The sequence below is a fragment of the Papio anubis genome, chromosome 1 (genome assembly GCF_008728515.1).
Source record: "Papio anubis isolate 15944 chromosome 1, Panubis1.0, whole genome shotgun sequence".
In the NCBI taxonomy this organism is placed as follows: domain Eukaryota; kingdom Metazoa; phylum Chordata; class Mammalia; order Primates; family Cercopithecidae; genus Papio; species Papio anubis.
The window spans coordinates 9,562,891-9,587,550 of NC_044976.1; the positions used below are offsets into that span (position 1 = coordinate 9,562,891).

At 56.5% G+C, this 24,660-nt stretch overlaps 1 protein-coding gene across 1 annotated transcript in view; it reads right to left on the reverse strand.

The window, feature by feature from the left end:
- CASZ1 (castor zinc finger 1) overlaps nt 1-24,660 on the reverse strand; it is a 126,188-nt gene that overhangs the window by 62,438 nt on the left and 39,090 nt on the right. Inside the window, exon 2 of the mRNA XM_031664315.1 lies at nt 5,801-5,853. The gene's annotated coding sequence lies outside the window, so the exon portion shown is untranslated. The remainder of the gene's footprint in view (nt 1-5,800; nt 5,854-24,660) is intronic.

Sequence of the window (24,660 nt, forward strand, 5' to 3'; positions counted from 1 at the left end):
CAAGCAATCCCTCATGGAGCACCAGCTCTGGAGTCTCAGTACCTGGGTTCACACCCCAGCTCCATCTTCCACGGGCTCTGCTCCGTGAACCCAGGCACTGACCCTCTACCTTCGCAGCATGTTAAGGAAATCATCATTAGCGGAACCCTAGGTCTGCCGATGGTGGCGGATGGAGAGGGACTGCTAACGAGTACAGGGTTTCTTTCTGGGGGGATGAAAATGTTCTAAAATTAGATAGTGGCGATGATGGGTACAACCTAGTGAATATACTAAAAACCACTGAATTGCACATTTTAAAAAGGTGAATTTTATGGTATATGAAGGATACCTCAATAAAGTGGTTATCAAAAAGTGGGGGAAAGACGGGGGACTCATATTGGCACTTCCTGAATAGAGTTGTTGCCACACGGCACTCAGCCCGCATACAGTCAGTGCTCAGTAAGGATTAGCTGTTAATAGGGATCAGTCCAAGGCCTGGGCTAGTGTCCATGGGTGTATACCGTTGGAGCTTACAAACGTTTACTTGGGCCCCTGATGCCAGGGCCAGCAGGTTGTCAAGCAGCTGAGCTGCCCCAGGTGTCTGGTGGGGCTCCTGAGCAGCTACTCCCTGGCAGGGAAGGGGGTGTGCGGCCCTCCTCCCGCCTCCCGCCTGAGTCCCTGGAGAGGAGGCTGCCCACCGTGGCAGGCGGGTTCCCGTGCCGCACTCTGCCCGTCTCACAGACACTCATATTCTCCGTGTGCAGCAGACCGTGAATTCACCTTCATACTAGTTACAGGGTTATTTAGCTTCTCCTGATGCTGACAATCACAAACTTTAATTCTCTGCCTGGCTTCTCCCTGCTGTGCCCTCTGCCCACCCCCAAAATCCTTGGGAGAGGATGGGAAGGACTTAGGTCCAGCTCCCTCTCGCCAAAGCTCGCCCTTCAGAGTGATGGAGTGATGGGAGGAGGAGGGGCGGTCAGAAGGAGGAGATGTCGGGCAAAGGGCTGGGGGGAGAACAGTGCGGGAGAGAGGAAGTACCACTAAGGCTAATGGGAGCTTCCGTCCTGCTCCTCCAGCCTGACACTAATGTATTCAACCTGACATCCCATCTTGTCATGAATGAAGACTCAGCCGATCAGGCTGCTGGTTTGAGGGCTGGCAGCCTCGGCCGGGACAGACCGGGGCCAGGGCTCAGGCCTGGGGCTGAGCCCCTAGGACGAGGCAACTGGCAGGGGGCTGGCTTTCCTGCCTCCTGCTGAACTAACAGGTGCCCATCCAGGAGCCGACCTGAGGGAGCCCATTCCTACCAGCCTGACAAGCCAGGCCTCGATTTCTCCTACTCCCCCAGCCCATCTCCCGTTGGGCCAAGCCGTCCTGCCTATGGAGGCTTCTCTTGGGCTTTTGGCCCCGCTGCCTGGGCGGCATCTCTCTTCCTTTGCGGAAGGCAGGTGGATCTGCTCAGAGCTACTGCCAAACATTAGACGGGAAATAAAGACTCTGAGACATCCCCTACCACACACCCAAATCACACAATCCTGAGATGAGCACAGGGGACAGGTCCCAACCCAGGTGACACATGCCCGCTTCCTTGCCTGCTGGGAGGAGCTGCTGCTGCCCAGCTCCCCCCTGGCCAGCCCTGGTGGGGTCTTCATCCCTCTCTTGCCTTGGCTTCAGCAGATTCCCTGCTTTCTATCTGCCCTGTGCATCTGCACCCTTTCCAGGAGCAGGCCCAGCTTCCAGCAGGTCCACAGAGGCCTCCCGCTGGCTCAGAGGCCAGTGAAGGGCAGAGATCTCAGACCCCTCCTCTTATCCACCACCTGCCTCCTGAAATGGCCACATTGTCTTTCCCCAAAGCCTCCCGGGCTAGTGAAGTGAAGGAGGAACGATTTGCTTTGAGAAGCATCTGGGTGGAACGGGGGACTCTCACCCACAAAATCCAAGCTGGCCCCATCAGTCACTTGTTAGACAGAGAGTCCCAAGGGCAGAAGGCCAAGCCAAGAGGAATCACAAAGACCAGAGGCCTGGCAATGACCCGGGCCCGGGAGCTTGGAGAGGGAGACGCAGGGCTGGAGGCAGTGCTGGGAGGAGAGGGAGGCCAAGAACCCCATTGGTGGATCCAGGTTAGTGTCTGCCTCCTCCCAGCCCCATTCCACTGCCCCACCCCTGCCAGCGGGGGAAGTGGCCACAGTGGCCTGGGCAAGAGAGATGTCAACGGGGCCGATGGGAGAAGGGGCTTGTTGACTGCAAACTGTCCATTATGGCTTAGATTATAAGCATATTGCACAGGGCTCTCTGCACGATGCCGGGGAAATCCAATACGCTGAAAGGTTAATGCAATCAATTAGGGTGACAAGGAAGTAAAGTAAAGCCTTCCGAGTAGATGAAAAGGAGAGAGAGAGAGAGAGAGAGAGAGAGAGAGCGCCATGGAGTTGTGGGGGTGCTATGGGTGGTGGGAAGGCAAGGAGGAAGAGGAACTAGAGGGATGCAGAGAGGAGGCCTGGAGGGGAAAGAGATATGGACAAAAGGTCAGGAGCCTGCAAAAAGAGGACAGCAAGAGAGATGGCAGCAGACCTAGCATGAGAGGAGGCCCAGCAGACTCTGCAGCAGACCTCTGACTGCAGGCGCAGCTTCTGTCTCCTTGCCCACTCCCTGCCAGCCTTTCCCCTCAGGCTTGGAGCCTGATCCCGACCTTGGCCCACAGCAGTAGAACCGGGCCAGGGCGGCCTTGGTCCCTGATCCTGGACAGAGCTAGCACCCACTGTGTAACCTCCAGGGCCTTCTCAGCCAGACTGCAGCCTGGTCCCCTCACCCCAACCAATAGACCCAGTCTCAGACCTGGACTCCCCCCTCGGCCTGCTTGCCCCTCAGCAGCTCCTGGCAACACAGCCTTCACAGCTTCTCCCAGGCACCCCAGCCCCTCTTTGCCACAAGCCTGGGAAGCAGAGAGCGGTTTACAGATAGAGAAATTGGTGCTCAGAGGTTATGCCGCTTCCCAGAGCCCTGACACAGAAATAGAAGATCCAGGGCTGCCAGTCCACGACCTGTGGGGCTTTTTATTCCAAGGTGCTCCCTGGAATCAGGAGCCCGCCCTTCTCCATAGGGTCAGACTCCAAGGCCCCCAGGGCAGAGGGTAGGGAGCTCTGTGGAATCAGCCCAGAGATGGCTGTAGCCTCTGGAGCACAAGCAGGCGGGAACTACCTGGTGGGTACCGGGCAAGCCACTTTCAGCCACAACAACTCACTCACTTGTCCCAGCAACCCTGCAAAGTAGATATTCTCCCCTTACAAAAGAGGAAGCTGTGAGGGCTGGGCACGGTGGCTCACGCCTGTAATCCCAGCACTTTGAGAGGCCGAGGCAGGCAGATCACAACGTCAGGAGTTTGAGACCAGCCTGGCCAATATGGTGAAACCCCATCTTTCCTGAAAATATAAAAAATTAGCTGGGTGTGGTGGTGGGTGCCTGTAGTCCCAGCTACTTGGGAGGCTGAGGCAGGAAAATTGCTTGAACCGGGGGGGCAGAGGTTGCAGTGAGCCGAGATCATGCCACTGCACTCCAGACCGGGCAACAGAGCGAGACTTCGTCTCAAAAAAAAAAAAAAAAAGAGGAAGCTGTGGATCTGAGGTGAGAGAACTTGCTAAAGACTGCAGGGCTCCCGGGATACTAGCGGGGGCAAGAGCTCCGAGGAAGCAGGGGCTGCAGAGGAGAGGAAGAGCTGAGACTTTGAGGCAGGGACTGAGCAGAGAAGGAGGCCCTAAGGAGAGCAGGGGGAGGGAGACCCCCGAACAGACCAGGACTGCAAGCAGCACTGCAACCCGAGCACTGGGCTCCCAGACAAATGCACCCAGCCCCTCAGAGCAGTCCCGATGAAGACATGTGCACAGGGCAGGACGATGGCTGTAACAGCTTTGGAACTGGACTTAGGGCCGGGGAAATGTACACTTCAGCAGGGGTGCAATGGTAAATTTCCTGTTGTGTACATTTTACCTCTAAAAAGAGAGAGAGACAGAGAGCAAAGTACAGGAGCTAGAAACTCTCAAGCAGGGGCTGGAAAACTTTTTCCCTAAAGGCCAGAGAGAAAATTATTAACCTTTTAGGCTTTGTGGGCCCAACAGTCTCTGTTGTAGCCATTCAACAATCTCTGCAAGTATAGAGTGAAAACAGCCATAGATAATACCTGAACAAATAGGCATGGCTGTGTTCCAATAAAACTTTATTTATAAAAGCAGACTGTGGGTCAAAGGTGGCCTGTCTGCCAACTCCTGCTCCAGAGAATGGAAGCACTTGGGGCGGAATTTCAGGACACAGAATGGCTGGCTTCACCCTGCTGCCTGGGGATGGAGGTATCTATCCTGTCTGGACCTCATGGGCGGAGGTTTCTAGAGGAAGCAAGGTTCTCATAATCAGAGAGTAGAGAAAAGGAAGGGACAGAGAACAAGGTGCGGCGTGGGAAGCCAATATCCAGGAACTGGTGCTAGCTCGGGGCATCCTGAGGAGCCTTCCACGGCACTCAGATCCTCATGGACTATGTGAAGGCATGGAGGCTTGCAGCTCTGAAGATTCTAGAACTCTCAACTCCATGAGACAGGGGTGAGGCCATGGTTAAGAGGAGGACGGGAGTGGCCAGAAGGGAGCAAGAAGGGGCACCAGGGAGAGAAAGGCAGAGAGGACCTGGGACAGAGCTGTAACCAGGGTGGTGCTGGTGGTAAAGGGAGGAATCCACGGGCCCCAGTGAGAGCGCAGGGCGCGGGCCGGGCCTGCCCTACACCGGGCCGCCTCTGATCACGTTTTCAGGGCCACTGCCCGCCAGCGCAGACAATGCTGGGGGAGCCTTTGAAGTCCGAAAGGGATGCCGCGGTGGGAGCCGGGGAATCTCCTCCCTTCCCCGTCCTCCTTGCGGGGGAGGGGGCCGGTAGGACAAAACCCAGAGCCCGTCGGTCACAGCCGGGGCCCCGAAATGCGAGAGACAAAGGGAAAACAAACAGGTTTGGAGCCAGGCGCACGGTGCCGTGTCTGTCCCCCGCCCCGCCGAGCGGGGATGATGGATGGCTGCAGCCAGTCAGCTCGCCCGCCGGGCAGGCCCCGCTATTTACATAACACTGGCGTTCCACCGGTCACCTCTGACACAGCACTGCCTGGGGCCCGAGGCCTGGTGGCCCCGCGGTTTCTCGCGCCACCACCCGGGGAACTGACACAGCCCGCGAAGGCTGGGCCAGGCTGGGCAGCCCCGTGTGCTTGGACTTCGGGGGAGCCCCATGCCTGAGGAAAGGCAGGACATGGCAGCCTGTCCTGCCCTCGGCCGTGGCCTTCTCCCTGCAAGCCTCTTAGGGAGGACAGAGGAAGTCACTGGGGGTGGCACAGCCTCCGAGGAGCGAAAGCAGTACTGGGGTTCTGGGGCCTTCAAGTCCAGCCGTTCTTGAGGCAGAGCTTGGGCAGCACTTCCAGGCACAGCCAGCCACTGCCACGGAGGCAATGGCACTGTGAGAGCGGGCACCTCAGGCTGGGTAACCTGAGCCCAGCCACCACAGCTGCCCCACCGCCCCACGCTGCCCTGAGCACATTCCTTCCCCAAAGTCTGCAATCCATATGTCCCCAGACCATTTCCAGCCTAAAAGCCAAACCGAGGGGATCCCACTGGCAGGAGGGCATCTTTTCCATCAGGGCGGAGTGGGCAGGGTGGCTGCAGTTCCCCATCTCCATCTTCTCATCTCTCCCTGGGTGCTCAGCAGGACTGAACCCATCCCAGGGTGACACGTGCATTAGGTGAGTGGTCACCAGTTGGGGAGAGGATGCGAGGCTCAGGGAGGGGCTCAGGCCTTACCTTGTAGTGGGTCCTAGAGCCTCCTCGGATGTAGCTGGGGGTGTCACTTCATCCTGGAGAGGCAGAGAGAGGAGCCCTGTTAGCCTTTCCAAGCCCATGACTCCCCAGTGCACGCCCACCATCCCTCCTGAGCACCCAAGGGTTCCCTGCCCCACATGGGCTGAGGGGCTGATGCTCCAGGGCCAGCCAAGAGGGCCAGAAACTCAGGCATGCTGGGTGGACTCTGATTTGGTTCATTCAGGTATATGCCAGCCACAGTTTGTGAAAAAGTCAGAAAGCGGTGGGAGCTGACTGCAGGGGCAATGTGGTCCTCAGGATCCCCCTAGCCAGGTGGAGAAGAGTCAGCCGTGCCGTGCACACTGCTCCGTGGAGGAGGCCGGGAGTGGGGGTGCTGGTGAAGTGGTCTACATGCTTCTGTGGAGCTGTAGCAGCCTAACAGGGATGCCTGGGGACCATGACAGAATACAGCAGTAACTGCTCCTTTACTCTCTTCCCTGGGGCCCCTGAACATAAAAATGACAAATGCCAAACGGTTCGCTCTAGCAAGTTGGTGACAGAGGGGCAAGGGCTGGCCAGGGGCCAAGGCACCAGGAAGCCTCCCTCCACGCCCCAGGAGCAGGCTGCCAACAGCACCTTCCACCCCGGGCTCTACCCATGAGTCATCACAGCCCACATCCAGAGACAGTGCAGGGAGAGGGACGATGGTCTGACAACGTGGAGGCTTTAACCAACACACAGCCCAGCCTAGCGTGCCGGGCTGGGGCCCTCCTGCCCAGAGAATGAATTTGGGGAGCCAGGTTCAAAGGGGCAGCCTCTGTGTACGTAGAGAGAAAACCCAGGGAGCCCCCCAGCCTGCTGGCCGGGCCCCCCAACCCTTGCTCGAGCCAGGCCCTGCCCCTGCAGGCCTCGGAACCCTACCCAGGCTTGGGGAGGGCTGTCTGTTACGTTTTCTTCTCCTCTCTCCCTCATTTGTGGCTTATCAATGATGCAAGAGGAATAACACCAATTTCCTTAGGCTATGTAATCCCCAAATCAGATTGGGGGGATTGCGGGAGATGAGGTGACCTTGTTCAGGGCTCCCGGAATGCCACCCAGTCCCGCCGCCCGCTCTCCGGTTCCCAGGACATATTTAGACAGATAATGCTAATTGTACTTGACACGTCCTCTTAAGGAGGGCTCGGCTCTCCACCAGCTTTCGCCGCTTGTGCTGGGCTGCCCGGGCAGAGGGTGCCCACTGGGGTGGAGCCTACCCTGCCAGATACAGGGCTCTGGGAGGGCTGAGGGCCCGGTAGGCATTGAGTGGTTGGAAAGCACTGCCCCACGGGCCTCTGATGCCCATCTCATCCAGATGATGAGAGGCAGGGGGTCTGCAGAGAGCTGGGCAGACCCCTGAGACAGGGGGCGGTAGAGAGGATGGGGAGCTGGGCAAAGGGGGAATAAGGAAAAGGGAAGGATCTGGCCAGGAGAGGAGAGGATGGAGGAGGAGGCCGACAGGGAGGGTCACAGGGGCCGGGGATGGAGACCCCCAGGCCTCCACTGCCAGGCACCAGGTGGGCTCAGCCATCAGAGCTCAAGTTCTGGCTGGGCAGCACAGGGCCCTGGCTGGGTGTCATCCTCACCGTCCCATCTGTCCCACACACTCCTGTCTGAGATCTCTCAAGGCACCCTGGCCAGCCTCCTGTGGACCCCCAAAGCCCCCCAACTCCACAACTCTGGTATCTCCCTTCCACCACCTTTCCCTCCCCTCCCATCCTCCCTAGCAACTGTGCATTTATTAATTCATGAGGCACTAATTAGTTCTTTGTTTAATTTTGTGTTAAACAGACTGACCGGAATGATAACGACTTGCAGCGCGGTGTTGCCGTCCCCAACCACCCCTGTTTTCTGACAACAAGGGAGCGCAGGAGACCGGAGCGCTGAACCCAAATCCCTCAGCAGTTGCACTTCATTAAGTCAAAATGTGACAAGAAGCTTAGAGAGCAACTTGCAGATCTGATCACACAGAACAATCAGGGAGGAAACTTTCCAGGAGTTGGTCGGGGGTGGAGGAGGGAGGGGAGGGCCAGAGATGCGTACGTACAGGGACCAGGACGCGCATGGGGTCCCGTACCCCACCTGCCCAGGGCAGGTGTCCCGGCTGATGGGAGCAGGAAAGCTGTCCCTGGGTGGGATCTGGGACCCTGGGATACTGGGACCCCAGTGGGGGCCTAAGAAGTAGCCGAGAGTTCATCTTGGTCTCTTCTTCCTTCTCTGGGCGTTTTTTCTTGTCTCTCTGCCTCTCACTGTCCCCGATGTCTGCTTTGTGAGTGGCCCACATGAGTGAGTGGTCAGCACATCTGGGACCTGGTAGCTGATGCAGTTAAGGAAGGATTCTCCAAGGCCAGGGGAGAGGCACAGTACTGGGAAAACCCAGAGGACAGCAGCGGCCCTACGCTCAGCAGGACTGAAGTGAAGTGAACGCTTCCAGGCTAAGAAAGAAAAGCCATGTGCTCGGAGATCATGGCAGAAAGTGCCTAAGAAATGCCAACACACCCATTACCTGCCAGCTGTCTGTCCGCCCATCCATCCAACCATCCATCTAATGTTCCTAATCCTAAGTACTCTGGCCAAAAAACTGAGGACCCAAAGGTTCAGAGTTCTGTCCAGAGGTAGATGGCAAATCAGAAACAGAACTGGGTCCTGGAGCTTCCAGGCTGTGGGGCTGATGGTTGGTTGGTAGCTGAGCTAAAAGTGTCAACAGCCTTCTGACTTCCTTCCTCCTGTCCATGTGAAAAAGCAGGATCTTGGCCCCAGAGGCAACAGGCTGCCCATCCCACCATCTCATTGCACAAGTGAGGATGAGTGATACCAAAAGCAAACCCTGCCCCAAACTAAAGGCAGTGGCCCTGCCCACCTTTTACCCACCCCTTATCTCTGAAGACACCAGCAATGTCTTGGGTAAGAAGAAGAGCACAGAAGGGATGTGAGGAGGAGGAGAAGAAAAACAAAAGCACAGAGAAAAGTTGGCAAACGTGAGCCCTATGTGTGCAAAGAGCCTGGTGCCTTCTTCCCACTGGCTGCTGAACCTGCCCAGGTGAGGCCCGGCCCTCCCTCCTTCTCAGCCCCGGGCCACCCAGCCGTGAGAGTGAGCCTGGGGGCAGCCTCATCCAGCCTTTCTCCTGGCCGGTTCCGAAGCACAGTGGTCTCTCACCGAGCCAGCAGCCCTGGGCTGGCTTCTGTTAATTTGCTGTCAGGCTGCCTAAGCAAACCAATTAAAACTAATCATTAATTATAAAAGAGAGGGAGAAGAGGAGGAGAGGAGAGGAGAGGGTGAAAGACGGAGAGGGGAAGGAGGAAGAGGGAAGATGGGTTGGAGAGGGAAGACCTGGGGGCCTGCAAGGGGCTCAGAGTGGGGCCTGGTGGGCTGGGCTCTGGGAGGACGAGAGGCTCCTCCGGCACAAGGGGTGCCAGGATCGGGGGAGGGCAGGAAGGAAGCAAGGGATGGAGGAGAGGGGGCAGCCATGGGCAAGGGGCGGAGGGAATGCCACGAGAGATGGGACGGGGGAGAGTGACGGGCAGAGAAGTGGCAGCGTACCAGGACCTTCAGGGGCCTCCTCCATCTGCAGTTCCCTCTTGCTGGAGCCACGGCCGGTCCAGGACTTGACTTTGGAGCCTCTCACCCACAGCTGCCCAGCTCTATATTTATGAGGCACCAGGCCAGGCTCCTCAGCCAGCACTCCTACCTGCTCACCAGGCCTCCGGGCCATGGGGGCTTGGGGCAGCTGTCGGGCTGCCCATCCGCCCCCCCACTCCACTGCGTCTCCTTCCCCCTGCCCCCAGCCCCATCCTCACGCACAGGCTCTCCCTGGCCGAGCCCTTTCACAGGGGCTGGGGCCATGTCAACCCGGCAGCGTGAGGAGGGGGGCGGCACAGACAACAGGGCAGCGTCATGGAAACGGGCACTTTCCCGGAGAAATATTCTGTTTGGCCTCCTTCCTGCATTGAGGAGCTGTCAGGAACCTGAGTGAGAGTCACACTACCCCGGGACCAGGCGTGACAAAACCTATTTTCTGCCTCAAATTTGATTGATTAAAAAACTTTTTAGAAAAACCATGTTAAAAGGGTGAAAAAGAAAGAGAGAGCGGGAGAGGGGGAGAGAGAGAGAGGGAGAGAGAGAAAGAGAGGAGAAAAGAAAGAGTGAAAGAAAGTGCTGTCCGGAGGACGGCTGGGGAGAGAAAGGCCCCAGGAAGGGGCTGAGCAGTGCCCCGGGCGATGCCACAGGGGGATGCACGCCAGGGGGATCCCACGGCATAACCAGGCAAAACGGAAAGGTCAGAGGAAGCCCGGAACTTTTACACAGTGGTTAGCAGGACAATGAGGGGGCCGAGGGCCGCGTAGGCCAGCAGGTGCGGGATCGAGACAGAGGCCTGGGGAAAGGAGCCTGGGCCAGAGGCAGGGAGGGGCAGTGGGGGTGGCTGTCCAGCCCCCCGAGTCGGAGCAGGCCTCCGGATTGGCTCTGAGCTCTTTCCAGGCACAGTCTTGGTTGGAATTGGGCCAGAATCCTGAAAAACCTACATAGGGTCAAGAGGAAGGGCCCTCATCCTCTGGGGACAGGAAACGGGTTTTCCCACCTTGTTCTCCCAAGACCTGGCTTAAGAAATGTTTTTAATCACAGTAATTTTTAAAACGCAGGAGACATCTACTTGACCCTCCACCCTGAGGCTGGCTCAGCACCAGCTTTGAGCCCGCCTTCACCTGTCTTGGACCTTCCCCAGTCAGGCCCTCAAGTCCTTCGTGGGATGTTGCCCTATGTGGTCCCCATGCCTGGCCAGGGACTTCAATGGTGAATTTGAGGCCCTGCCTGACTCTCTCAAGGCTCTAGGAGAAAAGCTGGCCTTCCCACCCCTCCTGAGACTCCCTCAGGAGGATGCAACCCCTCCATTTCCCAGTGGCCCTTCCCGATCTTCTTGGGCAGGACCCCTAGTCTCCTCAGGAGGAAGGGTCCGAGTTGGTGGCCTAGTTTGCTCTTCTTTTCTCTAAGGGCCTTGAAGGTCAAGGTGAGGAGTGGTTCTGGCCAAGAAATCAGAAAGAAGATTTTCCCACGTGCTGGGAGAGTGCTCAGTAGTGCCCATCCAGTCTCTGCCAGTGCAGGGCTCAGCGTGGTAGGCAGTGCCTCCTCTCAACAGACAGGCGTGTCGCCAACAGACGCACAGAAAGACAACACCTGCTCCAGGCCTTCCCCAGCCCCTGTGCCAGGTCAAGTGACCCTAGATCTCTCTTGTCCCTGTTTCACAGTGAGATCATCAGGCACTCACTGAGCATGTACTGCATGTATGACGCCGTGCCAGGCACGAGGAAGAGAAAACAAGACAGCTTACAAAAGGCTGGGGGCAGTGGCTCACGCCTGTAATCCCCGCACTTTGGGAGGCAGGCAGATCACCTGAGGTCAGGAGTTTGAAACCAGCCTGGCCAACATGGTGAAACCCTGTCTCTACTAAAAATGCAAATATTAGCCGGGCGTGGTGGCGCACACCTGTAATCCCAGTTACTCAGGAGGCTAAGGCATGAGAATCGCTTGAACCCGGGAGGCAGAGGTTGCAGTGAGCTGAGATTGTGCAATTGCACTCCAGCCTGGGAGACAGAGTGAGACTCCGTCTTGGGGAGGGAAAAAAAAAGATAGCATACAAAAGCCAAGTTGGTGAGAGTGGGGTTTGAATCCTGCCTCTGCTGCCTCCTGCCATGCAATTGGGTACGCAGGCTGCTTAACCTCTCGAGGCCCCAGCTTCTTCCATTGAAAAGTAGGGGTCCATAAGCACCTATCTCAAAGGAAGTTCATCCCGTATTTCTTGAGCACCTACTATATGCTATTAGATACTTGTCCTAGACCTAGAGAACATTGGCAAACCAACAACTCAACCCTCAGGGAGCTTCCATTCCTGTGCTGTTGAGGACGCTCGGAAACAATGGTTAGTACAATGGGTGGCACGTAGTAAGTGCTCAATAAATATGACCTCTTATTAGTTTCCAGGGTCCCTGCCTTTAAGACACTAGGAGAGATGGTGCAATTCCATTCCCAGGCATATACCAGAAAAAATGGAAAACAGGTACTCAAAAAAAAAAAAAAAAAAACCAAACCAAAACAAACAAACAACAAAACCCTTGTGCATGAATGTTCATAGCAGCACTATTCACGGTAGTCAGATGGTAGATACAATTCAAGTGTCCATGGACTGAGGAGTGGACCCACAACATAGAGTCTGTCCATACTATGGAATGTTATTCCACTATAAAAAAGGAGTGAAGTTCTGATACGGGCTACAATGTGGATGCACCTGGAAATGATGAGCAAGAAACGAGCTAGACGGACACAAAAGGCCACAAATTGTACGATTCCATTAATATGAAATATCTGGAACAGGCAAATCCATAGAGACAGAAAGCAGTGGTTGCCAGGGGCTGGGAGAAGGGGACAGTAGGGAGGGACTGCTAAGGGATTAAGGGTTTCTGTCTGGAGTGATGAAAAAGTTCTGGAACTAGCTCAATACTTGTGCAACTCTGCAAATGTACTTGATGCCACTGATTTGCACACTTTAAAATAGTTACAGGCTGGGTGTGGTGGCTCATGGCTGTAATCCCAGCACTTTGGGAGGCCGAGGCAGGCAGATCACTTGAGGTCAGGAGTTGGAGACCAGCCTGGCCAACATGATGAAACCCCGTCTCTACTAAAAATACAAAAATTAGCCAGGTGTGGTGGCGGGCGCCTGTAATCCCAGCTACTCGGGAGGTTGAGGAAGGGAGAATCGCTTGAACCCAGGAGGTGGAAGTTGCAGTGAGCCACGATCACGTCATTGCACTCCAGCCTGGGAGACAAGAGCGAGACTCTGTCTCAAATAAATAAATAAAATAGTTACAATGGTAAATTTTATGGTATGTGCATTTTTACCACCATAAAGTAAAATAAAATGATATTGCTTTTTAAAAAAAACAACTGCTAGGGAGAGAAGGAATTTGTCCCATGTGGCAGCTCAGGGCAGGTGTGGGGGAAGCCAAGTCACGGGGGCTGGTAGGTGAGACACGGTGACTTCAAATGGGTCCTCTTTCCCCCTCTGCTTGAGAACCCATCGTCCGAGGGGGGCTCCCAGGCCTCCACAAGATGTGCTGTGTGATCACGGAGGGAGAGGACGAGGCGGAAGGGCTAGGATGGTTGCAGTGAAGGTTTGGACCTCCCCTTAGGAACCCTCACTCAAGTGCCTGTGATTCCGCACCCCTGCGGGCTGCCGTTCCCGGCACACACAGAGAGCTGCTTCTCCTGTGCGGATCCCAATACCAATCCATCTCTCCGCCATGCTCCCCAGATAACTTTTGCTGCCGCTCAGCATCTTGCTGGAACAAGCGCCCCTCTGGATGGGTCTGAGTCGGTGACTTCCCCACCCACAGGGCTCCAGGGCTTCCCAAGGTCGAGGAGCTCCACCTCGAAGGGAAAGCCTGGAATAACCAGGGAGCCAGGCTCGTGGGGTAGCCCCCCCAAGCTCCTGCCCCCGCCCTCCTGCCTGTTCCAGAATGCATGTACACACATAAACCCCTGCCTTGGCCCAGGAACTGTCAGGAGATCAACAAACAAAAGCTGCTTCTTGACAGGGAGTCATTTATATTTTAGCTTCGTTCCATTATCCTAACGAATCCTTCATCAGCAGATGCAATATTAACAGCAGAAAATCAGCTCATTACATCCGGGGGGATTTCATCAAGACGGCAATCATGTGCCGCTCCCAAGCCTTCAAGAGGCCAGTGGGGCTGTTATTTATTTATTTTGTTACTTATTTATTTAATTTTTTGGGTTCTTTCCACATAATTGCACCGCATCTCAAATCTTTAATAAATAATTTGTAGGTCCTGAACTGCAGACAGCTTTGCTCTCTGCCATGAGAGCCTGCATTAGCCAAAATATTTACCACTATTTAAGAGTCATTAGAGTCAGGAGGGATGCGGGGAGGGGTACCCTGTTCTTCCGGAAACAGCCTGGTTTGGGGCTGTGGCGCTTGGCCCTCACTGTAGTCCTCTAACCGGCTCTCTGGTTCTAAGGCCAGCCATCCTGGACTGGAGGCTCCCAGAAGGCAGGCCTCCATCTCTTGCCCTCAGCTCCCTTTGTTTGGGTGGGGGTTTCCTGGGAGCTCTCACAGAGGGACAAGGCCATCTCTAAGTCCCCTGCTGGGCTTCTCCAGGCTTGACGAGGACAGGTGGCTGATGGAAAGGACACACGTGGTGTGGGGACAGCACCTCTCACATGCTTAAGCTAGCAAGCCCTGCCAGGTTGGCATTGCTGGCCGGCCCTGCGCCAGAGAACTCCGCAAGGGGAACCTTCTCTGTCTTCCAGCAGGCCCTGGCTCAGGAGCTTCACCACCGTCTGACCCATCCCTCTTGGCTTCCCAAGGTTACACCTTCGACTTCAAAGGAAAGGAAAATTCAGTAGGTCCAGAGGCAGACTGTTCCATTTTACAGATAAGAAAATGAAAGTTAAGAAACTTAAGCTCTTGCCGGGCGCGGTGGCTCACGCCTGTAATCCCAGCACTTTGGGAGGCTGAGGCAAGTGGATCACCTGAGGTCAGGAGTTTGAGACCAGCCTGGCCAACATGGTGAAACCCTGTCTCTACGAAAAATACAAAAAATTAGCCAGGTTTGATGGTGCGCACCTGTAGTCCCAGCTACTCAGGAGGCTGAGGCAGGAGAATTGCTTGAACCCAGGAGGTGGAGGTTGCAGTGAGCTGAGATCGTGCCACTGCACTCCAACCTGGGCAACAGAACGAGACTCCATCTCAAAAAAAGGCTCTGCTGAGCCGCCATAGATAAGAAAAAAAGAAAGAAAGAAAGAAAGAAACTTAAGCTCTCTGCCTGAGGCAGCACAGCTAGGATGAGGCACAGAACTGGAACTCAGACTCAGCAGTGGCTCTGCTGAGCCGCCATACCTTCCACTAGGCCGGAGCCTTCCAACGACTGGCCCTCCCAGTGCTCCTGGCTCTGGCCCACAAGGCTGGAGTGGCCACTGGTGCTGATGGGCACCCCCCGCCGCCACCACTGGGCTGGCCATGCTTTCACAGGTTTTTCCCAGCGGGGGCTGGATTTCTGCCCAGCCAGGAATGTGCTCCCAGGATGTCAATTCTAATCTCCCCAGCGCTCTGACAGAATTAAGCTCCAGTTTGTCCGACAACATCCCAAAGTTTCAGAAATCCAGGGCAGACTCTCTAATCAGGCTGCAGGACAAAGGTCTGGCCTGACCCTGTCACTTCCATTTATTCCTCCTGTCTGTCTCCGGGCCTCGGCCTTTCTACGGTTTCCTCCACCCTCTGCCCCTTCCCTGGCCGCCCAGCCCCCACCCTCTCCTCCGAGCTGCCTTGTCTCCGCCCAGCCCAGCATTGGCCCTCCCCAAGCAGCCAAGCCAGTCCAGTTGCTCCAGCATCTAAAGCCGAGGAATTCCTAGGAGACCCACCTGCCGCCACTCAGCCGCGGGCCTGACCTTGGTCCAGGCTCCCTTCCGTTAGCTGACTTTAGGGAGCATGCTGGCTCCACCCCTCCTCTGCTCCAGGAACTAGGTGTCCAGTCCAGAGTTACTCTCCGAGTCAGCCCACCCTGGCCTCTGGTTGGCTCAACTCTGGGCTCCCCATAACTGCCCCAGAAGCATCCTCTGGCCTCAGCAACCTCCATTCTGTTTGAGGGGTTGGCTTGTGGGCCCTGAAAAGCTTTGGCTCCTCGGCCGTGTTTGGGGACAACTATGTGGGCAGAAACCACTCTTCCTCAACCAACTCCGTGAGTCACCTCTTGGTGACTGTCTACAATGTAGAAGCAGCCCTGTATCGGGCTAGGCAGGGTGAGGACCTAAGCCTCTGGCTCTGCTGGATTGTGGTGCCATTAGGAAGGGACAAGGAGCCTGAGAGCAGCAGGGATGCTTCCTCCACTCCCCACAGCACCCAATCTACACCCCACAGCACCCAATCCGCTCCCCACAGCACCCAATCCGCTCCCCACAGCACCCAATGTGTTCCCCCACAGCACCCAATCCACTCCCCACAGCACCCAATCCTCTCCCCCACAGCACCCAATCCTCCCCACAGCTTTTCTCCGACTTTAGCGCCAATCTGTCCATTCCCCTTCCCTTCCATCCATTTCCCCGCTCCTTCCACCAATCCACCCTTCCGCCCATCCCCCACCAGTCCATGTCCACCAGTCCATTCCCTTCCTTTTCCATTCCGGCACCAGTCCTTCCATCCTTCCAATCCATCTATCCCTTCCAATCCGCTCCCTTTCCACCCTTCAATCCACTCCACTGATCCGGCTCCCCACGGTGCCCGATCCGGCTCCTGGCCCAGTCTGCCCCACGGCACCCAGTCCTCTGGCGTCCACTCCCCCTTCCACTGGCTGTCCTTCCACCAATCCATTCCCCTTCCAGTCCGGCACCCAATCCATTCCCCATGTCCATTTCCCTTCCAATCCATTCCCCCTTCCATTCCAGTCCCTTCCAATCCATCCTTTGGTCCGGCTCCCCGGCACCCAATCCTCTCCACCTTCCAGTCCACTCCCTTCCAATCCACCCCACCTTTCAATCCATCCCTTTTAATCCACCCCTTTCAATCCATCCCCGGCAAATCCGGCTCCCCACGGCACCCAGTCCGGCTCCCCACGGCGCCCGGTCGGCTCCCCGGCGCGATCACCCACGGCGCAGTCCGGCTGTCGGCGCAATCCGCTCCCCACAGCACCAATCCCTCCCATCCATCCACTCCCCTTTAATCCACCCTTTCTGTCCCTCTCCACACCCAATCCCTCCCCATCCATCCCCGCACCTAATGTGTTCCCCAGCACCAGTCCATCCCAGCACCCAATCACCCCTGGCACCCAATGTGTTCCCAGCACCAATCCGCTCCCAGCACCCAGTCCGCTCCCCACAGCACCCAATCTGCACCCCAGCACCCAATACAGCACCCAATCCTCTCCCCACAGCACCCAGTCCATTCCACACAGCACCCAATCCACTCCCCATCCACATGGCTCTCGGGTAGACACCTAGTGCTGATACCTGCCTCCCATTTCAGAGGGGTACATGCACAAGCCATTTAGAGAGGCGGAGAGGTGTGCATGGGACCCGGCTTTAAACTGCTCACATCAGAGAGGGTCATTGGGGGAGCGGTAGACAGAAAGAGGAGACATATGGACCATCTGGGGGATACTGAGGGTGGCTGTACCCAAGCATGTGCGCTGAGCGTAAAGCCAGACCCAAGGGAAGGGCTCCCCACGCGAGGGAAGGAGAACGAATCCCCCAGGGCAGAGAGAGAGAGTAAGAAGAACAGACAGAAGCGGCACTCTGCTGTTCTGCTGACCCTCTAGACAACGCAACAAATCTAGACTGGCCAGGATGGAGGGGGTCCCCAAGAGCTGCCCAGTGGCAGGTAGCACAGGAAGTCCTGGAATGCCACCAGTAGGCAGGGCCAGGCCACCGCCCTGGGCTGAGACCTGGCCCTGAGCACGGAGTCAGTCCAATCCTCCAAAGGCTTTCTCAAGCCTTCCCCTCTCCAGCTTCCTTCGCTACATTGTACGGAGTGGAGGCCCCTTTCTTGGAGTTGCGATGACAGTGGCTCTCTCCCCGGCAGTCTCTTTTACGTTCGGTCAAACTTCTCCCCCATCTCAAGGCTGGCACTGCCTTCACCAGCACAGCCAGCCAGGGCACCAGGGCACAGACCAAGCAGAGGGCTGGGCCCCAGGGCTCCCCTAGAGAGACTTGGATGGCCTAGGCTGCTAGAGGGGCAGGAGCAGGAGGGACAGACGGCCAGCGAGGACACTGGGGAGGGTGTGTCTCCTTAACAAGCCCTTTCTCTTGAAGCGTCAAAATCATTACAGTATTTTTACCTAATGACAGAAAAATCTACAAATGCCTGCCTATTAGCACTTTCCAGAAAGCCCCTGCAGTTTCCACAGAACCCACTCACCCCACCCCCACCCTCTGCAGCTCCCCAATTCCCCAAACTTCCCACTTCGCTTCTCTGCCTTTCTGTCCGCTGCATCTTTCCTGCCTTGCTATGCTGGGGTATTGGTGAGTTGTTGGAGTTTTTTTTTTTTTTTTTTCTTTTCTTTTTTGTTATTTATCAGCAGATTGTGTGGAGCTGAGTGGTGTGAGCCTCACCCTGCTAAATAAAGCTTTGGTATTTCTGATAAAGCCATCAAATTCCTTATCGCACTGACACAAAGTGCATTTAAAGAGACAGACACCCTGTCCCTCCCTCCCCACCAACCCCTGCCCCCTCCACCCAGTTCAGATTTCTAGCTGCTCAGACACTTCGGGATCAGACACCAAATACGGCTCCCGAGGATGTGGATGGGGGGCAGGGGACAGGGGAGGAGGCGGAAAACCCTTGCCAACTCCCCCCACCGATGTCAGAGCTGCCGGCACCCTGAACAGGGACTTGGTCCCAGGGCGTGGCATGGGGCTTCCTGATCCAACTCTGAAAGCTGAAGGGAGCTATGAATAGAGACGCCCTGCACCGGAGGACGTCCTCATAAACAGAACAATCCTGTGTTAGGACAACAGCCATCAGTGGGAGGAAGAGTCCAGGCATGCCGGTGGGCCTTCGAGGCTGCGCAGACGCTGTGAGCACGCCTGGTCGCCTCAGCCATGGCAGCGCCAAAGTGGGTGCAGGGACAGCCCGAGGGGGCTACGGAGGCCCATTCAACACTGGGCAGACACGCGCTCAACAAAGCCCAACTTCACACAGCCCTGGGAGGCGGGTGGAACTGCCTTCCCATTTGACAGATGAGGAAACTGAGGCTGGCGCAAGGCCACAGGGCCAGGGGCAGGCCCAGCTGGGGCCCCAGCCCAGGCTTGTGGACAGCAGGGCTCGGATCTGCTGAGTGAGAGATGTTCCTCCCCCGACTGGTTCTCAGAGTCTCCCCCTCCACCCTGTTGCCGTCCACTGACCACTTAGGATCCCACAAGACAGACCTTCCTGTGTCCCTGTGCCCGCTCCCACCTCCTCGGCCCTGGCTCAGCAGCCCAGGCCCTGCGCCCACACACAGCCTGTTGGTTGAGGAATCAAATTTATTATTTTTAATTATTTTGATTTATCAAAGCAGCAGCTACAATCATATTAAACCAACTTGGCTTCTTGGCATTTAACAGATACAGCTGCCGCAGGACTCCCCCAGATTCCATAAAACACCCAGCCTGTCCACCTTCTCACCGAGGAGGGCATGCCAGGCCCCTTCTCCAAGAACCCCATATTGGAAGGCCACTAGGTCCCCACTTCTGGTTCTGCCCTGCCAGAGGTACATGCAGCCAAAGTCACTGAGGGCCAGAGGGTGGGAAAGGAACAGGCTGGGCAGAGCTACCAGTGCCTTGGGACACAATCACCTCCATCCCTCAGCCCAGGAGACCCTGCTGGAGTCCTGACCCACTGGGGAGTGGGCAGCAGACCCAGGCCCACCAGCCTCTCCACTGGCATCTGCAGGAGCCTGCTCTATCCCACACCTGTGACTGGGCACTTAACCTGAAGGAGCCGAATCATTCTGCAGACCCTTACCCACAAGAGGAATTATTGCCTCTTTCTTTCTTTTCTTTTTTTTTTTTTTGAGACAGGGTCTCTCTTGCTCTGCCGCCCAGGCTGGAGTGCATTTGGTATTTCTGATAAAGCCATCAAATTCCTTGGTGTGATCTCGGCTCACTGCAACCCCTGCTTTCTGGGTTTAAGCAATTGTGCCTCAGTCTCCCGAGTCACTGGGATTACAGGCACTCGCCACCACCTGGCTAATTTTTTTACTTTTAGTGGAGGTGGGGTTTCACCATGTTGGCCAGACTAGTCTCAAACTCCTGACCTCAAGCAATCTGCTCGCTTCCGGCTCCCTAAGTGCTGGGATTACAGGCCCCCTGCCCCTTTCTTGCAAGGGGAGAGCCTGAGGTTCGGAGAAGGGAGGTCTGCTGGCAGGGCACAGCTCTGAAGAACAGTAAGGCTGTTTCTCTTCTATTTGAATCAAAAGCCGTCGTTCTTTTGACCGTACCCCACTGCCTTTCCTTTAGACCTGAAAGCTGCAACCTGTCCACGCACCGTGGAGAATGGTAGCCCAAGACAAGGGACCCTGAAGTTCAAGGTGATAGCCTAAGGCTGCACACGCCATGCATTTAGAATCTGAGTGCTTGGGAGAAGGGATCCCTAAGAAGTAGTGCTGTGGGGAAGGTGGCACCAAACAAGTTTCTAAGGGACACCCGGGTCCACCTGGAGCATGAGGAGAGGCTGGCCACCTGTAGGGCATGGGGAAGGAGGGCTCAGGTGAGCAGATGCACAACTCAATTCAGCCAGGGAACTGGGCCTTGCCCTCAGGTACTGCCCAGTCCTGAAGCCTGTGGGTCCCAGAGCCTGGCATAGTAAGAAAAGAGGCAGCAGGGTATGGGAATAGAGGAACCGGGCACTTCAACATTCCAAGGAAAAACTGCACACAAAGAGCACGGGGGAATCCCCACAGGCCTGGAACAGGCACCTCCGGGGTTCAAAGGCCCACAGAAGCCACCAGAGGCAGCTCCCAGCCCCTGAGAGGAGGCAAATCTTGTCTTCTTGGTGTGGTGAAGAGGCCAGCAGTGCAGAGATACGGAGCCTGAACACAAGTCCTCTGACAGCCCCGGGGTGCAGTGTGTTTACGCACAAAAAGAATAGTCAGCTGGGATCAAACCAGGAGCCAGACGGCTGCCGGTCCCCACTGCTCTGCCCAGAGGACCTGTGACCTGGCCACAGAGAGCTCGGATCCGGCTGCAAGTTCTGAGGTCTGGATACCAATGGGTATGTGATCTGGCCTCTCCGAGGTTCAATTTCCTTGTCTATAAAATGCACGCAATGATTGTGCCTGTCGCAGAGGGCTGTGGTGAGGGTTTGGGGAGGCAAAGAGGGTAAAGCTCCTAGCACAGTGTCTACACATTTCTATGTGGAAAACGTGGTGCCAGTCATCATTGTGATCATTGTCATCAACATCGCTGAACACTTTTCTAACCAGGATATGGTAACTAGGAATCATGCCTTTGGGGCTGGTGATGGCAGAGACTGGGAGCACTGACCAGCCCCTACACTGTGCTCCCCAAGGAGCCTGGGGGAGCTCAGAAATGTCTAGAGGAGGCCGCCCCTGCTGCCTGCCCTGAAAACTGACTAAAGCAGCCACCAAGGCCCTGGAGCGTAAGGCTGGAGGGGAAGGTGGGAAGACTTGGGCAGTCCCATTTGCCTATCAAAAACTGTACATTCGCTTGGCTTTCCACGGGACTCATGCCCTAATATGGGCCCAGCAGCTTTCTGGGTTATTTCGAGTACATGTGATAATGACTCCAGGCTTCGCTTCTGCTGCCCCCAGAAAACTTTCCATCTGGGGAGAGGGAGGACGGCTGGCAAAGAATGAGAAGGGCGCAGGGAAGCCCAAGGTCAGAGTGGGGAGGAAGTGGATGCCGGTGGGCGAGCTGAGGGAGGGAGAGTGGAAGCTGGAGGGTTAGGGCTGGCCAAGGAACCAAGGGGAGAGGCAGGCATGGGAGCCGCGTGGGCCCGGCCAAGGGCTCCAGGTTACGAGGTGGACACCCGACCCCACGCCCTGCCTACCGCCCACTGTCCCAGGGAAGTTCACACTGCTCAGAGCCACAACCAGCTCTGAAGGGAGGGATTTAAGAGCAAAGCCACACAGGGCCCTCATTCTGCCTTCTCGCCTGTAACTCTGGCGGGGTTCCCTTCTGCACAGGAGCCAAGCTGGGTTCCTGAGCCTCAGGCAACTGCCCGGTGCCCAGGGGCCCCTTGACTCCTTGATTTATTTGCGTATTAATTATCTTTCTGGCCAAGCTTGGCCATCAACTCCAGACCCCACAGGGTTAACTCCAGACAGAGGGGCTGGCTGGCTTTCCTTCACTCTACCTCAATTTCTACTGCTCCTATCACCTACCTCCCCCACCCCCTGATCTTAGGGAAAAAAAAAACCCATCAAAATAACTATTTTATGTCTCCAAATATGCAGATCATTTTCTTTAATGAAAGATGCTTGACGTCTCCGATCCAATTAATATGCAAATGCAGGAGAGGATTTATTTGTGACATTCTGTCTGGGTGAGAGAAAACAAAAAAGGCCTGTTAACCAAAACACTAATTGCTGTGACTGATTGTCACATATCATCATTTTCATAGGATCTCCTCCATTCCCGGCTCGCAGGGAGCTTGAAACCAGGACTGGTTCCATGCAGGCATCAAGGAGAAACAGGGCAACTGGCTACCTGCCAGCATGGCCCCCTTGCCATCAGAGCCCATGGGGGAGCTGGACGAGGGTGGAGGGTAGGCCAGTGACCTCCTCTCCTAAGCTGCACCTCGCCACTGACCTGCAGGCACTGACCTGCAAACCAGGAAGTGGACGGCCCCAGCCTCTATCGGATCTGGCAGGCCTGGGGAGGCCTCGGGCAGCTTCAGCCCAGCAGATCTCTGGGTCGTGGTGGAGGCCAACTGCCTTTTTGCTGCCTGACCTGCCTGCTAGGAAGCAGAGGCGGGACCATGCCGAGGGGAAGAAGAGGGGCCAGGGCGGCCTCTTTGGGTCCGCCCAGCTGCCACTCTCCACTGTCTCTTCCTGTGCTTCTCCTGCTGTATCTTTTACCCTGAGCACCTGTTGACAGAGGCCACCTAGGGAAACTGAGGCACAGCAGAGCTTCTGCTCCTTAAGAGGACACAGGCATCTACGGAAATTTTGGAACCAGGCATCCACTGTGTCTGGGCAGACACCTGCATCTTGGCCCCGCCCCTCCGCAACCTGCACTGAAGTGGGTCGTCAGCTGTCACAGCTGCTGTCTCCCCTGAGCGGCTCGGGAGGCCAGGAGGACTCCTCAGAGGACCATGAGGCTTCCTTTACCGCATGTCTTTAGGGAGAGCAGGCAGGAGAGTGAGTGTTGACGGGCACCCCTATTCTCAAACGCCAAGGGGGAACTGGAGAGGAAACAACGCGTTTCCTGAAGACGCTCAGTAAAGGACGAGAAGGTTCTGGTGCCACACAGTTCCAAACTCATGGCCAAGGGGCAGAAGAAGATTCCCTAAAGCAGCCTTCCATCCCACACAGGGGCCAGCGAAAAAGGGGAGCCTATAGGGCACGGACTTAGGGCCCGAGTACCTTTGAGGGCAGATCTCTCTCCATTCAAGCTCGAATATTCTGGGTGCTCGGAGAAGGCTTCCTCTATCTTCCTATCACCTTCCCAGAACTCCTCCAAGTTTCCAAGGACATTGAAAACTGGGTGCTGGGAGCCCAGGTGGGCAAGGCCCACTCACAGGGGGGCAGCTGAAAGGCAGGTATCAAACTGGGTGCTGAGAGCCCAAGTGAGCAAGGCCCACTCACAGGGGGGGCAGCAAAGCAGCAGGTATCCAGTGAGCACCAGTTCAGACTGGCCCAGGGCTCCGTGTCTGCTCCCAGCAGAGTCATGGTGATGGCCGAGGGTGGCCCCATCTCACTCGACTTCCATTTCAAACATCCCTGTCTCCTGCCCCAGCCCAGCTGCCTCCCTCTGGCATTACGGCCACAGGCCTCTAGGAAGAGCTGGCGCCAGGGCTGCATGGGGCAGACACTCTCCCCCCAAAAAGGCCTGCCCCCGCACCCCAGAAACAGGCCCAACAGGATGCCATCCGGGGGAGCTTGGAAGCCTTCCGGGAAGAGCACTGCCCTGGCACCAGTCCCGCGGGAAGGAGGTGAGCTGGGTCTGCCACTGTCTGCGATCACCTGATGTGCGCCCACGGAGGCTGAGCACCAATGGGGTGTGCGTGGGTGCAGACGGGAGGCGCGCATCATGGCGCCAGGAGCCAGAGGAGGAAGGGCAAGTGGCTGGGAGTGGCAGCAGGCTGGCTGGTCACCGAACAGTGCCCTGGCTGTAAACCGGATGTGGGAAGGCCCCACCTGCCAGTGTGGATGGTGGGTGGGGAGGGGGACAAAAGGAAGGGTTTCATCTGAACACCGAGCCCTTCTTACCCAGCCAGAGGGGCCCACCTCCCCCTGGCCTGTCCATCACCACTGCACAGTGAGAGGGGGCGGGCCTTGCTTCTACTTCACCTGTGCCCACACTGCAGTCACTCACAGGTACAGCCTCCTGGGGGGCTGTGGGGTGTGGGGGCTCTCACTGTGCCATGATTTAGAGCCCCTTTAAAACCAACCCATCTGTACATTAAAACCACCCATAAAACAGAGGAGCCACTGGCTGTGGCTCTGAGCAGTCTATTCAAGCCAGGCGCCAGCCTCTCACCTGCTGCCTCACTCCTGCCCCGGTGCCCAACCTACGGGCGGCACATGCCCCATTGGACATGGCAAATTTGGGTGGGGTTATGCCAGCTTCCTGGCACTGGGCAATGAGGTCTTGTGCTTTGCAGGTGCCTTTCTCATGGCGTAGAGGAAAGGACCCTCCAAGGCATCAAATCAGCAGCCCTGGCTGGAAGCTGCCCCCCTGTCTGAATCTGCCTTGGCCCCATCTCCCACTCTCTTTTCCCCATGGCATGGGTCCTCCAGGTCTAGATGCCCAGGAAGCACATCCAGCGGTCGCATTTCCCTCTAACTCGCCCTGCAACCTGGCTGCTCTCACGGTCAGCTTCACTCCACCCATCTCAGGTGGCCTCCCCAGTTCAGCCCTGCCTGGGTTTCATATGCCCCAGCCCCAGAGCCCACCTTCTGTTCCTCGGGGGTTCTTCCCAAGTGCAAACCATGCCAGCAGGAGGTCAACCCCAAACTCACACCCAACCGCTAGCATCTGCCCCAGCCTCCCAGATCACTTTGGATTCCTGGAGAAGACAAGTCCAGTTTCCAAACCGACCTTGGAGCCCTTTGACCACCACACACTTTGGGAGAAAGTGGAAGAGTCCTCCCCATCTTTG